General features: G+C 34.3%; 1 protein-coding gene across 11 annotated transcripts in view; it reads right to left on the bottom strand.

The window, feature by feature from the left end:
• LOC115212426 (sorbin and SH3 domain-containing protein 1) overlaps positions 1-16,665 on the bottom strand; it is a 504,251-nt gene that overhangs the window by 119,360 nt on the left and 368,226 nt on the right. The window lies entirely within an intron of this gene.

Raw genomic sequence — 16,665 nt, forward strand, 5'->3', positions numbered from 1 at the left:
ACAGTTGTGTAAAGAAGTGCTGACCTCTAACTGTGGAGGGGACCTGTGGTAGAGGTAAACCCAGGAAGACATGGGATGAGGCGGTGAAGCATGACTTCGAACATTGAACCTCACAGAGGCAAAGACAAGGGACCAAGACCTTTGGTGACATGCTCTGCTTAATAGGACCCATGAAACCAAGTGCACCTGTGCTGGTGGCATGTAAAAAGCAAATCAACCTTTGAATGTCAGGCCTCACGGAGGCAAAGAGGCTGAGTACCTTTCAGGTGTTGGGCATGAAGGAGGTAAAGCGACTGAGTTTCTTTCAAATGTTGGGCCTCCTAGAGGCAAAGTGGCTGAGTTCCTTTTGAGCATTGGGCCTCATGGAGGTGAGGTGGCTGAGTTCCTTTTGAGCATTGGGCCTCATGGAGCAAAGTGGCTGAGTTCCTTTCAAGTGTTGGGCCTCATGGAGGCAATGACCAAGACCTTTGGCATTATGTCATGCTTGAGAAGACCCTTCAAACTAAGCAAAATTGTGGTCATGGCAGATAGTGGTGTTACACAAATGGCACCTGTGCTGGTGGCATGTAAAAGCACCCATTACACTCTCAGAGTAGTTGGTGTTAGGAAGGGCATCCAGCCATTTCAGATGCCAAATCAGACTGGATCCTGGTGCAGCCTTCCAGCGTGCCAGCCTAGTCAAACCATCCAACCTATGCCAGCATGGACAACAGACGTTAAATGATGATGATGATGATGAATATTGATTTTCCCATTATTGTCTGAAGACTTTCACTATATCACCAATATAATAAAGTGATGGTAAAAATGTGGTTCACACACCTTGCAGTAGGTGAGAAAGGATCATGGGAATAAATGGTGTGTGTATGTGTGTGTGTGAATTTATATGTAAAATGCCTATTTACTTTTTAGTTTAAACTTTTTTTTGTGTGTTTAAAAATTAAATACTTTAATAAAAACAAGAAAACCTGGTTAAAACTGAAGTGGGCTTAGTGTAGATTTACAAGTGATAAGATACATTGAAAAGTTTCTGCTTAATATAGTTAAGAGAGTTGGGGATGGTTGTAATACAGCAAAGTAGTTAGGTACCCCAGGTTACTGACAATAGAGAATAAATCACAGAAAATTACAGAATTTATTTGTGGTTGTGTACATTTAAAATATATCAATTCTCGGTTTCCCTCTCTCTCCCATATATACACACACACACACACACAACAACAACACGGAAATGGCTGAATGATTAAGAAGTTCACTTCACCAGCACAGACTTCTTGGATTTGATCCACAGCATGACATCTTTGACTCAAGCCGTCTAAGTGAAATAAGGTAGACAGAAACTATTTGAAAGCTTGTTTAATGGATTAAACTCGTAATTCAAAGGCCTGCCTTCTTACATTTTCACACTGATTCTCTCAGAAAATTATGTTATGGGTACAATGTCTCTGTGAAGTACTCAGTCCTTCACACTCTAATTCAATGGATAGGCCATTCATTTGATCAGAAAATTGGAACAGTCATTGTCAAAACTGACAGATTTTATATATATATATAGTGTGTGAGTCGTCTGAGAGACTGTAAGTTAGGAAAATATGGACTCGCTTGTATGACTGTCAGAAGAGCGGGTATATTATCCAAAGTGTACAGTATTATATATCCATTACAGCCAATCTTACCAATTGGTTTTGCACCAGGGATTCAAAGGATTGTTACTTAATGCTCCATTGAATACCTGGCACGAAACCAATTGGCAAGATTGGATAATATATATATATATATATATATATATATATATATATATATATATATATATAGGCATAGCTGTGTGGTAAGGAGCTTGCCTTCAAACCATATGGGTTTGGGTTTAGTGCCAATGTATGGCACCTTGGGCAAGTGCCTTTTACTATAGCCCTAGGCTGACCAAAACCATGTGAGTGGATTTGGTAGGCAGAAACTAAAAGAAGCCCATCATGTGTGCATGTATATATGTGAAAGAGAGAAATAGAGAGAGTGAGAAAAAGAGAGAGAGGGAGAGAGAAAGAGAGAGAGTGTGTGTGTGTGGGTGTATGTGTGTGTGTGCACATGCATGTATGACATGTGAAAGGGAGATAGTGTGTGCATTTTTGTTTACAACTAAAAACCATTGTTGTCTATAGTGTGTCCTTTATGCCCAATAACTTAACAGTGCAACAAATAAAGATCAATAAAATGAATACCCAACAAAAATAAGGATTATACTTGACTAAAAACACTTGCTCTAGCATGGCCTCAGTACAATGACCGATACCAGTAAAAAGATAGAAAAGTAAGAGAAAATAAGATATTTTTTGACTTCAAGCAGTGTACCCTTATTTCTTCTAACATTTTTATATCTTTAAATTTATTATTAGCAGCAGTGTGTCACCAAAGGCTGGTGCTCAGATTTGTTTAATAATGGCCCCATTCCTAGCAGTAACATCTGTTAATTCATCCCTAGGGTATCCTTTAATGGCAGTTAGGCAAGCCTTGTAGTGTAAAAAACAGATTTGTTTTTTTTGTGTCAGTTTTTTTATTTTAAATATCAGAATATGAAGAAGACATTACAGACAAGAAATATCAACCATCCGAATCAACCATTACTCACTGAGGTTACAAAGGAGCTTCCATACAGTCACTCATTTAACCTGCTAGAAACAGCAGCTAAAACTTGCTCAAAATACATCTAGCCATCTTAAATAAAGAAAAGATGCATTAAATAATGTAGAATTATTTTAAACTAAAGACAGATTGGTCATGGCTGGAATGTCTTGGATCAAAAAACTGTTTGATCAGAGTAAACTTGTGGCTAAATAACAACAAAGACAACAATAATCCTCTTAATACATTTCTTTTTATGTATGTATTTGTATTTAATATAAGGTCTGAAACATCAATTGATTAGTGATTTATTTAAACTACACCTCCTCCTTTATGATTATATAAATTTGTGTGGTTTTAAGGAGACCCAGATCATTGATTAATTATTATTAATTATAAATAATAAGAGATTAACTTAAATTATGTTGTCAGAACAAGATAAATAAAATTCATAATACAACAAAGTAACAACGCCTTCCTGAATGAAAAAAATTAGTGTTTGTGATTGCGGTTTAGAAACCTAGATCAGCAGTGATCCAATATGTGATTGGGTTAAACGGAAAAAAATTTTTTCTTTTTGTGGCTGAAACAATATATTGAACAATGGGATGTTCCTTTACAGATTTCTGTTGTGTCTGAATCAGAACAGTTGAAACCTTTAAGATCCAAGAAGTTTCTCATGCAAGGTGGCCTAGTTTACTACTGTAAATAGTAATACTGCCGCTTAGCTTACAGTGTTGAATTCAATTTCTCCTGCTGGGAAAGCTAACTGCAATGTACCATGTCCTATCCAAGGGAAGATATACACCTCTCATTCACTTTATGCCCTGAGGAACTTGAGATAAGCACCGGCTCCCCAGCCCCTTGTGATTAACAAAAAACATAGACATGTCTGTGCGTGTTTTTAAGTATACAGTTTCAGAACATAGGGTACACTATTGTATGTGAAGTGGTTTCAGCCCTTGTGATATGATTGTTCATTATTCTTCTCTTAAATAATTATTGTTGTTGTTAAGTGAACAGTGATTGAGCAGACTAATGATCAAAGGAATTCTAGCCATAAACATCCTGCTTTTTCTTTTTTAAAGGTGTATAGGATTACATTATCTGATGTACTTGATCTAACATGGTAAAGTGTGATTTGAGGGAAAATTGGTTGTTTTTTCCAGTAAGAAGACTGGCAATATATGTTTTATTGTATTTTATATGAAAATGTTCAGCAATTAATTAAAAAAAGAAAAAAAATATATACATTTATACATAGGTTTAATAGTCATGCTGCATGGTGATATGATACCCTGCTTGTTTAAGTAATTTGATATCTTCTAATACTGTTTGCTTTACAGAAAAGAAAAAAACATCACGAACCCCCACCCTGAGTATATAGTACAAGACAAAGGTAAAAGGGCTATTTAAAATAATATATAAATTTACAGACAGTAAAAAACAAACTTTAAAAAGACATTTTCAAAAAAAAAGCAAAGAAAACAAAATAGAAATTGTGACAAACTAGGTATGAACTTATTTTATCTCTATGAATAATATAGATTAGTCAGAGAATTAACTTCATCTTTTGTGTTATCTACATTTACCTTTTGACCTGATTTAATCACAGATCATCAAATATAACACACACACACACTAGTGTGAACATGTGAATTTAGCAATGACACTGGATTTTCATTTTGGTGATTAATTTGTGTGTGTGTGTGTGTGTGTGTATTGTATGTGATGAACTCTCTCTGATTCCAACATATACATGTCCAGTTGTTTGATTAACTGAACAACTTTCTTATTGAATTAAAGTGCAAAGTGGCAGACCATTCCACAGATATGTATATCTCATGAAAATCGCAAATAGAATCAGTATGACGTACTGCGGATCTGTGAAGTTGACGTATGAGTACATTCTATCAAACACACTTCTATACACTTTCTAGCAACCCAAATTTACTCAGAAGGCTATAGTTAATCCAAGGCTATGACAAAAGCACTCGCCCAACATAACACAACAGGGTTGAACCTGGGACTGTAACATTGTGAAGCGAACTTCTTAACCATTCAGCTAGTCATGCTTGTCTCCCCACCCCCACCCATATAATATATGTAAGGGCAGACATGGCTGTGTGGTTAAGAAGTTTACTTCACATTCATGGGAATTCATGTTCAATCACACTGCTCGGCACCTTAAGTGTCTCCTACTAGAGCTTAAATGGATAAATCTTATTTTAGCATGCAAATATACAACTGTAAAATGTGGGGTTGGGTGAAAGCCTAAAAAAAAATCCCTTGAAGTGAAGACAGTAAAAGAGTAAAGAAATGTCAGTAAATTCTGCATGGCTTTATTAACACATTGTGAATCATACATCACAGGCATCAATGTTTATTTTACTTTCAAGTGATGTATTAAGTGCTGCAGATACAGCAACTGAAGTACACTGCTTCAAACTCATATCTCCAGCAAAAAATAATTAAGTTTCACATGTTGGATTTGATAGAACATGAAGTTGTTAATCACCTTCAGTTTTGAGAATCTAAATGATTACATGTATATATATTTTATACATATGTATGAATATCATATCTATTACAGATAAAAAAAATATAAAAAAAGCACAGACATCATTTGCAAGTGAATATTACTTGACAGTATTACACTTTCACTAACTGTTTTAGGTACCAATGTCATCATGAATAGATATATGTACCCTCACTGTTCTCCCATAAGTGACCCAACAGTACATTGAGGATATGATAGCCAGAGGAAGAGGGCTGCACCAGCACTTAGCTGAGGAAACTGGAATATGCAATATGAAGTGTCATGCTCAAAGATACAACAAACTGCCCAGTGGAAATTGAAACCACTGTGAAGCCAACATCCTAACTGTGCCCTCACATATATATTATATGTATGTGTTATATGTATATATTCATCATCATCATTTTAACATCTACTTTTCCATGGGTTGAACAGAATTTGTTGAGATGGATTTTCTAGAGCCAGATGCCATTCTTGCTGCTCCCTGAAAGGGACCCTCATGATCTGAAGCCTTCACAAAACATCTAATCGCTAAACCAGTCACCCAAGATATTTTTACTATCATTCAGAACTTAAATGTAGTTTCATAGATTTGCACACAGTGATAAACCTGTTTCAAACTGATTTAATCAGCCTCAATGTATGCTGGGTAGTTTACTGAATTGGTCCCAGAAGAATGTAAGGTGAAATCAACCTTGATGGTATCTGAACTCAGAACTTCTACCATTCCACTATTTTCATTTCAGAATTTAGTGATTTCTTAGACTAGCCAGAAAGTATACATTTTTAGGGGAGGAACATAGTAAGCTAAATTCCAATCCATGCTTGATGCTTATTTTTATGAATGCCAAATAATGCAAGGCAAATTGACCCTAGATGAGCTTGAACCTGAAAACTATTATGTATTTAGCCTGGATTAATGCTGTTTTGCTACTGCATTTCTACTAAGGTTATGCTGACATTTTAAAAGTTTTATTTTCTGTGTTCTGACATTCAAGTCTAGAAAATTGCAGGTAATATTTCATATTACCAGATATACACAATATTTCAGTTGTAGGCAGGAGAAAAAAATCTGATTCATTAATTTATTAATAAATTAATAAGTTAACACAGAATCTGAGGTTATCAGACAAGATATTTCTTTTAGCTGCTTCATGATTGAGAGATCAACATAGCCTTTTATCTCTTCACACTTGATAAAGTAAACAATTATTTCTATAACTAAACAAAGATAAATGAGATAAATTTTCTTTTTAAGTAGGACAAATGGTCTAATGCATCCAGTTTTCTCAGTAGGAGGAACTGAAATTGGACACTGCAGGCCAATAATCACTCATCAATTCCTCTGTGCTACTGTTGCTTACTGCAATGAAGTGTACCATCTATGAACCAATGAGAAGAATCTAAAAATCATTACTAAGTATACAAGTCAATAATAAGAGTGTTTCCAAGCAGTCACTAGACATGCTAGAAAGAACTGCCAAGTCTCCCTCAAATCACATCTTACCATCTTAAAAAAAAAAAGAGAAAAGAAGAGACAATCAATAATCTTGCCTTAGATACATTATGTCTGAATAAAATTAGGATGATCACAGCTGGTACATTTTTGATCAGAAGACTGATCAATCTAATCTGATATAAAGCTAAACGACAGGTGAACTCAACCACCAAGAACTAAGTATAAGGCCAAGGACATATGTAATATCAGTGATAAGATAGAACGCTATTAATGAATTTCATGACAGGTTAACTGATCTCCTGACAAATCATTCAGCTATACCAAGCTCTCATTACTATAACTTGGTTCTTCTGAAACCCTAATAAGAGACAGTATAAACATAACTGGATCCATCAATTACAACCTAAGTGCTGTTACTCTCTCAGGTGTATTCTCAAATCTATAAGGAGCATATTAATGTAACTTTATGAATGGATATGGAATGGGTAAAGGAGTTTGTTATTTTTCTACTGAAAAAATATTTTTCATTGAACAACAAAAAAAAAAGCAACAATAAAAAGAAATTTTTCTGAACTCACTACCAGCCCACTACCCAGCTATACATACAAACCACTTTCACTCATACAAATACAAACTCACTAACACACACATTACTCATGTATAAACACACATAAATGAAAGTATATTCTCTCTCCCCTCCTCCTCTCTCTCTCTCTCTCTCTCTCTCTCGTGCACACACACACAAACACACAGAAATAATTGGTGTATCTGAAGAAAACATTAGGTTCTAAGTTGCTTTCAATCCAAAATACGCAATAATAGTCCCACACGTGTTGTAGATTAATAGTAGTTCAATTACACTTTAGTCAGTACAGATAGTTTTAGTTTTAACAAATACTAACAACTACTTCCACATACACCTACCAATAAATATCATTACAATTACTACTACTACTACTACTATCATTACCACCACCATCACTGCTACTGTAATCAATCACCACTAGTACTATAATTATCAACACCACTACTACTATTAGTAACAGTAGTAGTGGTGTTGATAATGTTAATACTACTGATGATTGATAATCATAGTAGTAGTAGTAGTAGATAATAGTGAAAGTGACAGTTCAAATGGTCATGCAGTTTGATAGAATATGCAAGCTTCTATACTACATAAAGAGATAACCAAAAAGGATAATGAAAGTATATAACCAGTGAATATTTTCCTCTCAGGCCAGTTATAAGTGTCTTACATATGAACTTCTCTCTCTCTCTCTTTGCACATACTCACATATAGATATACATATTTATACACTTGCTTACATAAGTAGAACAGACAGACTGACATACACAAATCTGTGGCTAGGATTTACAGTTGATAACAAATAAATATAGTGGTGATCAATGTCTGGGAATGAGACCAGCTTACATACATATATGTACACACATATAGTCAGACATATAAAAAGATTAATGTTTGCGTTTTTTACTCTACATTTATATGTGAAAGGACAAGTGGTACAGAGTAAGGAATCAATAACTTGGTACAAGCGTGTGATCAGCTAATACATGTATGTATATAAATGAATGTGTATGGATATGTGTATGCACATCTGAGTGTATGTGTGCTGGTGTATATTTATGCTATATATAAATATAAACACATGCACGCACTTTCAGACAGTTATGTATAGAGCAAAGAAGAAAAAAAGATTATTTTCACTGTAAATGAGATGATCATGATCATCATAATTTAATGTCCATTTTCCATGGATTGGACAGCAATAATAAATTAGTAAGTAATTCCTGAGAGAAAGATCCCGTTCTTAGTTTAACCAAGTACGACAGAATACATACATGTGTGTGTGTGTGTGTGTGTGTGTGTGTGTGTGTGTGTGTGTGTGAGAGAGAGAGAGTGAGAGAGAGAGAGAGAGAGGGATAGTGTGTGTGTGTGTGTGTGTGTATTAAATGAGAACATTTGTAGAATGAGTGAAAGTGAGAAAAAAAGATAAAAATGTACAACTCACCTATATAGTGCTTCTATCAACTGTTGCATGGTCTATCATCAATAACAGATAATACCCATTGCTTTAACTTCATAACTGATTCAACAGCACAACTACTACTACTATTACCACCACTACTACTATACGATATACTCTCCAACTGGTTGTAAAAGTTAAGGTTAAGAAGAAGACAAACCAATAACAACAGCACTAGCAGCAGCAACAACAAAACAGTAATCTGGTAGGTCCCATGAGTGTGTGTACAGAGAAGTTCCTTACAGCATAGGGGTGGAGTGAGATGAGGGAGAGAGGTGATGTTGCTTTCAACCAAAGCAGCTCCCTGTATTTGTTCTTGTGGGAGAGGACTGTCAGAGAGTGGAGTGGGTCAGTCAACAACTGCAGAAACACAGAGATCTTCTGGTTTGTTGATCCGACTGACAGTAGTATTTATTTCCAACATTTCACACAATCACAATGATAGGCACACACACACATACTCACACAAATACTACCTCCTAACATAACATATAGTGTGCGCGCCAACTTGGCGAAATTTGTGTGTTTGTGTGTGTGTGTGTAAATGCGTGTGAGTATGTGTTGTGTGCTGGCTAAATATTACAGCATGCTCATAAAACACTTTTTGTGTCTACCACAGTTCCCCACCACCACTTTCTCTCTATCTTACTTTCTTTTTTTATCTTTCTCTCTTTCTCTCTCCTCTCTCTCTCTTTCTTTCTGTCACAGACTATTGAAAGAAAGGAATAAGTTTATGTAGTGGTGTATTACTCACAACCAGAGATGAGAAAAGAACTAGGAAGGATGTAGAAACACTTTTTCCTTTTGCTGTTAACTTCAGTTCTTTTTTTCTTTGTTTTATTTTGCTTTAAGTAAAGTTCCTACTACCACCACTAACAACCCCAACATTTTGCAGAGAACCCAATAGAAATTCTATAAGTAAAAAAAAAAAGAAAAAGAATTCCTCTAAAATATATTATTTTCTCTAAACAAATAATATTTTGTTAAAAAAACAATTAATTTTTGATAAACAAATAAACCAACCATCTAATAATCACACTATTTCAGCAGATATATGATAGACTTTTTTCTCCTTTTTTTTCCTTTCTTTTAGAATAAGTGTTCAGTTGAGCAAATCAATTTTAGTATAATTATTTTTTTTTTGAAACATAGACACAAGTTAAACATTGTGGTAGAAGAGGGAGATAGTTGCATATATATATATATAATATATATATATATATATATATATATATATATATATATATATATACACATACTAACACCAATTGATGTTCTGTTAATTATTTTATAAGAAAGTAGTTATCAGAAGGAGGAACTGTAAAGTCAAATATAGTAGTAGGATTTGAACTCGGATGATAACTAAATGCAACATACTATTCCACCAATTCTGTTATCAATGGGCACTTATTGCAATCATTTCTGAGAGAGAAGAAAAAAATTTGTTCTTAACCATTTGGTTACCATATTTTTATTGCACTGCACTACCTTTATTTCAATTCATCTTGAAAAGAATAAAAAATTAATTGAAATAACTGTCATTATTAAACAGGCATTTAAGATGGTGACCTGGCAGAATCGTTAGCATACCAGATGAAATACTTAGCAGCTTTTCATTTGTCTTTATGTTCTGAGTTCAAATTCTGCCACAGTTGACTTTGCCTTTTATACTATCGGGGTCAATAAAATAAGTGCCAGTTGAGTATTGGAGTCGGTGAAACTGACTTACCCCTCCCCCAACTTGTTGGCCTTGTGCCAAAATTTGAAACCATTATTAAACAGGCATTTGGTACAGGGAATTTTAGTTAGAAAGAAATTCATATCAGAGATCTACGGGTGGCTTCAGGTGATTTGATATCAAAAGGATTAATAATATAAACTAAGAATAGATAGGGGATGACAAATAGTATATGTAAGTATAGCATCTAGCATGACATTCAGTGTGGGTGGTATTAAGTTCTGGATGAATAGAATTGAAAGTTCAGATACAGTTTCCAGTTGAAACTGCGTAATACTGATACTTGTTTTCTCAATCACTACAAGAATGTGAAAGGTGATGCTGATAAAACTGAAATTTGAATTCAAATTCAGACAAAACAATACTGTAAATACATTTTACTATGGTATACTAGTATTTCAGCCTTTTCCACAAAAAATTCACAACAATAGTATTTATCCTTGTTTTGTAGATCAGCAAAATAAATGAGAAGTAAAGTTTTTTGTTTATACTAGAAGAGAATTTTAGGCTATTTCTGATGAACTCACCTGGATAAACTGAAGCAAATAGGATACAAGTATATGTGATGCAATGGTTGTTATGAACTCTTTGCTATTTCCTCCAACCCCAACTATTATTCTACAAAACAAAATAATTTCAAAAATCTATAACTTGAGTTTCGTGCCATATTAAGATATGACATTTTTTCTCACTTCCTGGTTTGTTTTACAACATCATTATTATCATCATTTAACATCCATTTTCCCTACTGGATCCAGCAAGCCATAAGTCTACTCCAAGCTCCAGTGTCAGCTTTGGCATAGTTTCTATGGTTGGATGCCCTTGCTAATGCCAACCACATTGTAGTGTGCACTGGGTGCTTTTATTCATGCTACCAGCACTAGCAAGGTTGTCTAAGTAACTAGCAAAATAGTAAAAAAAAAAAAGAAAGGACAGAGAAAAAGGAAAAACTTTTGCTACTAAGTGTGGGGCATATTCAAGGAAGAAAGGCAGCCTATGCCAAGAGTTGATGGCTAAAGTATGATAGAGGGAGGGACAAACATAATCTTTTACTACAGAGGGGATACATACTTCTTAATTTTTTTATTTTGTTCTAAAGCAACAAAATAATCACCAAATCGGTTGTCAGGATACAAATGTGATATCTCTTATACTACTATTATCATTAGTATTATCACAAAAAATGATGGAGTAAAGAATAAGCTTCAATAAAAGAATACACAGCTTAACAGTAAACAATTAATTTATGAGAAGTATAGAAAATGGCCCAGCTGTATTTTACAAGTGAGTGGAGCAATAAGATGTTACTTTATTGAGGTTCAAATACAATATCTCCTTTATTATTATCATTTATATTATATCTCTGTATTATTATTTCAAAGAAAAGTAGTTTTTATGATTCACTCAAATATAGATCCTGTTAAGTGGAGGATTGCTTTTTAATCTCAGTTGTTAAGGTTTGAGATTAAAGAGAAAAGAAGAGAAAGAAATTGAAAAATAAGTACAAAAAAGAAACTGCTATTATTTACCTTGTCCCAATAAATATATCATAAGTAGGGTAAATATAGAGGCAAACATGTTGAAGTTTTGAAGGACATATCTTCAAGTAAGAATGAAGATTGTTACATATTTAGTGAATGTATTTTTATTATTTTACTAGTTTCAGCCACTGGACTTTGGCCATGCTGGGGGCCCATACTGGGGTTTTAGTCAATCATACTAACCACATCATCATTATCATTTTAATGTCTACTTTCCCATGCTTGCAGGAGTCAAATGGAATTAGCTACAGCAAATTTTTTACAGCCAGATGCCCTTCCTGCTGCCAATTCTTGTACTATTTCTGTCTGGCACTTAGTTTATCAATCTACATTTATGGAATGCTTAAATAAACTTTTTTGACAACCCACCAGTTTTAATCAGCAGTGTTATGTCAAACTTACCATATGATGAGCTTTTGCACAGTTTCCATCAACTAAGTTACATGCATGATGTATTGATCAAACAGAGGATATAGTAGAAGAGACTCAGAATTCATGACCACATGGTTATGATTACAACTTTTAGACAACATTTTATTTTGAAGCTGAAACTTTCCAAGTAACACCTACTGTTTCTACATTTCCAATCATCAGATATATATCACTCATACACAAATTTGTGCTAGGATTTACAGAGTTGATAAATAACATTGTGGTGATTAATGTTTGGGAATGAGACTAGCTTACATACATATATGCACATACACATATAGTCAGACAATAGAGTGGGTATATTAATTATTTATACAATACAATATTGTAGTCCCATTTCAGCTGATTTACCAATCAGCTTTCTACACCAGAATTTGGAAAAACCAATCTCAGCACACATCAGCAGGACTAACAGAAAAAGTATGGTATGGGCTCTTTGTAGAGGTTAGAAAATGCCACATCCTGTTTGTAGGTGTCTCCCACAAACAGGATGGGAAACTTTCTGACTGCCTGTGGCAAAGTGCCTAAGCCATACTTTTCCTGCTGGCCCCTCTGATGAATGCCAAGATTAGGTGTTTTTTTGTTGGTTATTTTTTTAAAACTAAACTCTCATGAATGAAACCCATAGAGAATAAGCAGAAATGGGACTATGATATTGCATTGTATAAATAATACACACACACACATGAACTAACACATGCTAAGGGTACCAACAAGTGTGGATGTGACTGATAAAGGTATTTTTAAAGTTTCTCCACATTATTAATCTCATCTTTTGTGTTTCTGATATTCTTCAACCCTGAGTACATAGATTATTCTAGGCTGGATTTAAACTTGTAACCATTATTTCTAAACAAGATGTATTAACAGCTAAATTTACTCAATCATTAGGCTTTCACTAAATTGATTAATTATATTTATTATAGAGACACCTGGACTACATATAGCAAAATGATAAAGGGTTGCAGGAATATTAATCCTTTCCCCAAGAGCAAAAATTTTGTTAGTGAAGGTAAAGTTGCTACAAGAGGGAATCACCTAGTGTTGATTACATGATGGTAGAGTGGAGAAAGTCTGTTTCTTTGCTGCTCTATATCAAAGAATACTTTATCACACACAATAAAAGGCAAAAAACTTTCTTCTTTTTCTACTTATTATGTTCAGTGAGAAGGTTAAAGAACCGTATTATGTAGGCTATATATATAATAAACATGACAATCATAATTAAATATTACACTACGTGCACTCAGATGACTTGTAATGGTGCCAAGAGTAATGGAGGTGGTGGTCTGATAGTTATGGTGACAACAATGAGGAAGCTGACTGGAATCATATTTCAAAATGATTGTCATTTATGCAAAGAGATTATAACATAAACTATCTAATTTTGACCGTTGTTTTTATTGATGTTACAAGTATGCCATATGATATGCTATAATCATCCAATATGTAAACGCTGCTTTTTCATTTTTAAGGTGGTAAAAAGTGACTAACAGGAAATTTGATTGCTATTTCTGGTAGGTCAAGCAATCATGTAGAAACCTTCTTTTATTGTTTGTTGACTGTGTAGGACTCCCTCATTGGCTTGACAGAATGTTGATTTTTTTTTTTACCCTTGACATACGACCATAATATTATAGGGGAGTGGATATATAAAGTTAACAGAATTGACTCTGGTACCTTACTGATATTTTTTTATATTAACCCTGGCAAGATGAGAAGCAAAGCAAACTCGAGTGATATATAATTTAAGATTGGAAATAATATTTATTATCAGAGAATTACATTGTTTAGGTACACAGGAGAATAAGTCTTCAGATACTGATTCTAGGTAATAATGTAATGGAGAGATTTCCAGTTACCTTCTACAGGGTCATGGGAATACAGCTGAACTCAGTGCTACACTTGTTGATTTCACAGAGCTGTCATTGCTTAAAATGGGCAGTCGTCCCAGTTCTGAGGAACCTATTTACAAATAGGTGGATTGGCCTATCCATGAGTTAACTAAGTGTATAATTTTTTCTCCCATAATCAAATTCATACACACATATACACACAGGCAGGTGGACACATACAAATAGAGCAGTTAGCCACAAAATCAGCAATTGATAGAATTGGTGGGAGTAGAGATGGTACTGAAGAGAAACATGGGTGAATAATAGAAAGACCAAAATCCACATTTACAAACTTACCAAACATCATTGAAGAAAGAGAAAAGAATAAGGAAGAAAGGAAAGAAAAAAGACTAGGGAAGAAGAAAAGGGTAAGGCTTGTAAATGATAGCTCTTCTCTTGTATACACTTTACCTATTGTCCATATATTTCCAGCCTAGAGAACTGACCATACATCAGGGAAACCTAGTGTAACAAGCTGTGGGATCAGCCTAAATAAACTAGTTCACACCATTTTGATATTGAATATGTTTTTGCCTGTTCCTTTACACTCTCTTCCGTAATGGAAGTACATGTGAGTGTATAATTGCTCAGAGTAGAGTGAACTATATGCATATGCACAATGCAATATTGTTTACCACTTTACATAATGTAAAATCACTACATAATCTGTGTGCATGCATGTATGTTTGTGCATATCACCATTTTACATCTACTTCCCAAGCTGGCATGGGTTTTACACAAATACACATAGTACATGTACTAACATATAAATAAATATTTATATATATATATATATATATATGATTGTGTGTATGTGTGTGTTTGTATGTATATGTATTAAACACACACACACACACACACAATCAATAGTGCTCAAATGAAAGATAAGATACATAAATAAAATAAAGATGTTACTGTTAACCAGCATATAAAAGCATTTCTATCCTGAAATGAATTAATTCTCTTTACTCTTGTCATCATTTAATCATCATCATCATCATAATTGTTATCACCATCACTAACGTCAATGCCTTTATTACCAATTACTATTCCTCTATTTCCTTACCCCATCCCTATCAGTACTTCATCATTCCATACACCATCATTATCATCATTATCATCATCACTACTGATATTAGCACCTCTGCTTGCTGTCATTATCAACATCACCACCTTGTCTTCCTATCACATTCCCTACACCAGACTCAACACAAGTTCTCTGATTACATCACTGGTACCACCACCACCATCATCATCATAAATCTTTGTTACCACCATCATTACTATAAGAACTAATACAATGGTCATTATCAAAATGAGCATAATCATAGTCATCATCAAGAGCAACAAAAACAACTGTGCCACTATGACTACTAACTACCATTATCACCACCACCACAACCACCACAATCCAGGCATGTTTCTTATACGCAATTAGCAGTTAGTAGATATATCCTTTTCAAGTATTACTTACTGAATGCACAAACACCTGCAGATTTAGTTTCCCTATCTAATCTTCCGTGTAAATAAAATTTTCAGACTTAAAAATTTCAAAATGTAAACTTAAGAAACAAAATAGTCTGTTTCTTATCTTTAAAAACTTATATTTAAAATTTCGTCATGATAAGGAACATAGACTATAAATACAGTTTTTACTAAATTGTCTCAAGTTTTTCTCAGTCTCCTTAGGCAGAAACAAGGAAAATACCCCTTGTATTTGAATACTATACAAATATTCTTTTAAAAGACTTTTAAATTTGAGAACAGTAAAAACTGTTCTCAAAATGTCGCATGTGACAAAGAAAGGTATGTGTTGATTGGTGATACATAGTACTGGAGAAGATTACCATGGAGAAGGCCCACCACTTGAGCAAGCACAACAAAGTGAACATTATAAAGTAAAGGTGGTGATGGAACCTGAGAGGTAGAATAATATTTTACCACTCTTGCCCATCTAGAGACCTATGTACAAGAGACTGCATCAGATCTGTTTGTACCCAATACACTCTTCTTTCACTATTTCTGTACTACCAGTGATTAATCTCTCTATCTCTCTCTCTCTCCTTCTCACCTCAGTCACTTTGCTACTACTATCATGCACTTACTTCCTTCACTCATCCATCCTGGCTTTTTTCCCCCTATCATTGCTGCCCTGAGTGAATGAACACAACTTAGCACAGCAAGTACTCTTTGCTCTTATGTGTGCAAGGAAATCTTCTTGTGCTAGTAACCCCAACAATTCTGTTAGGACACTCAGTACACTGTGTAAAGGGGTTGACAAAGATGCAGAGAAAACAGGGCTTTGAAGACATTTTAGCTTTGTCTTGCTTAGAACATAACAACCTCTTTAGTGTTGGTGTCACAATAAAATGCATCTAGTACACTTTGTAAAGTAGTTAG

The sequence above is a fragment of the Octopus sinensis genome, linkage group LG5 (assembly GCF_006345805.1).
Source record: "Octopus sinensis linkage group LG5, ASM634580v1, whole genome shotgun sequence".
Taxonomy (NCBI): Eukaryota; Metazoa; Mollusca; class Cephalopoda; order Octopoda; family Octopodidae; genus Octopus; species Octopus sinensis.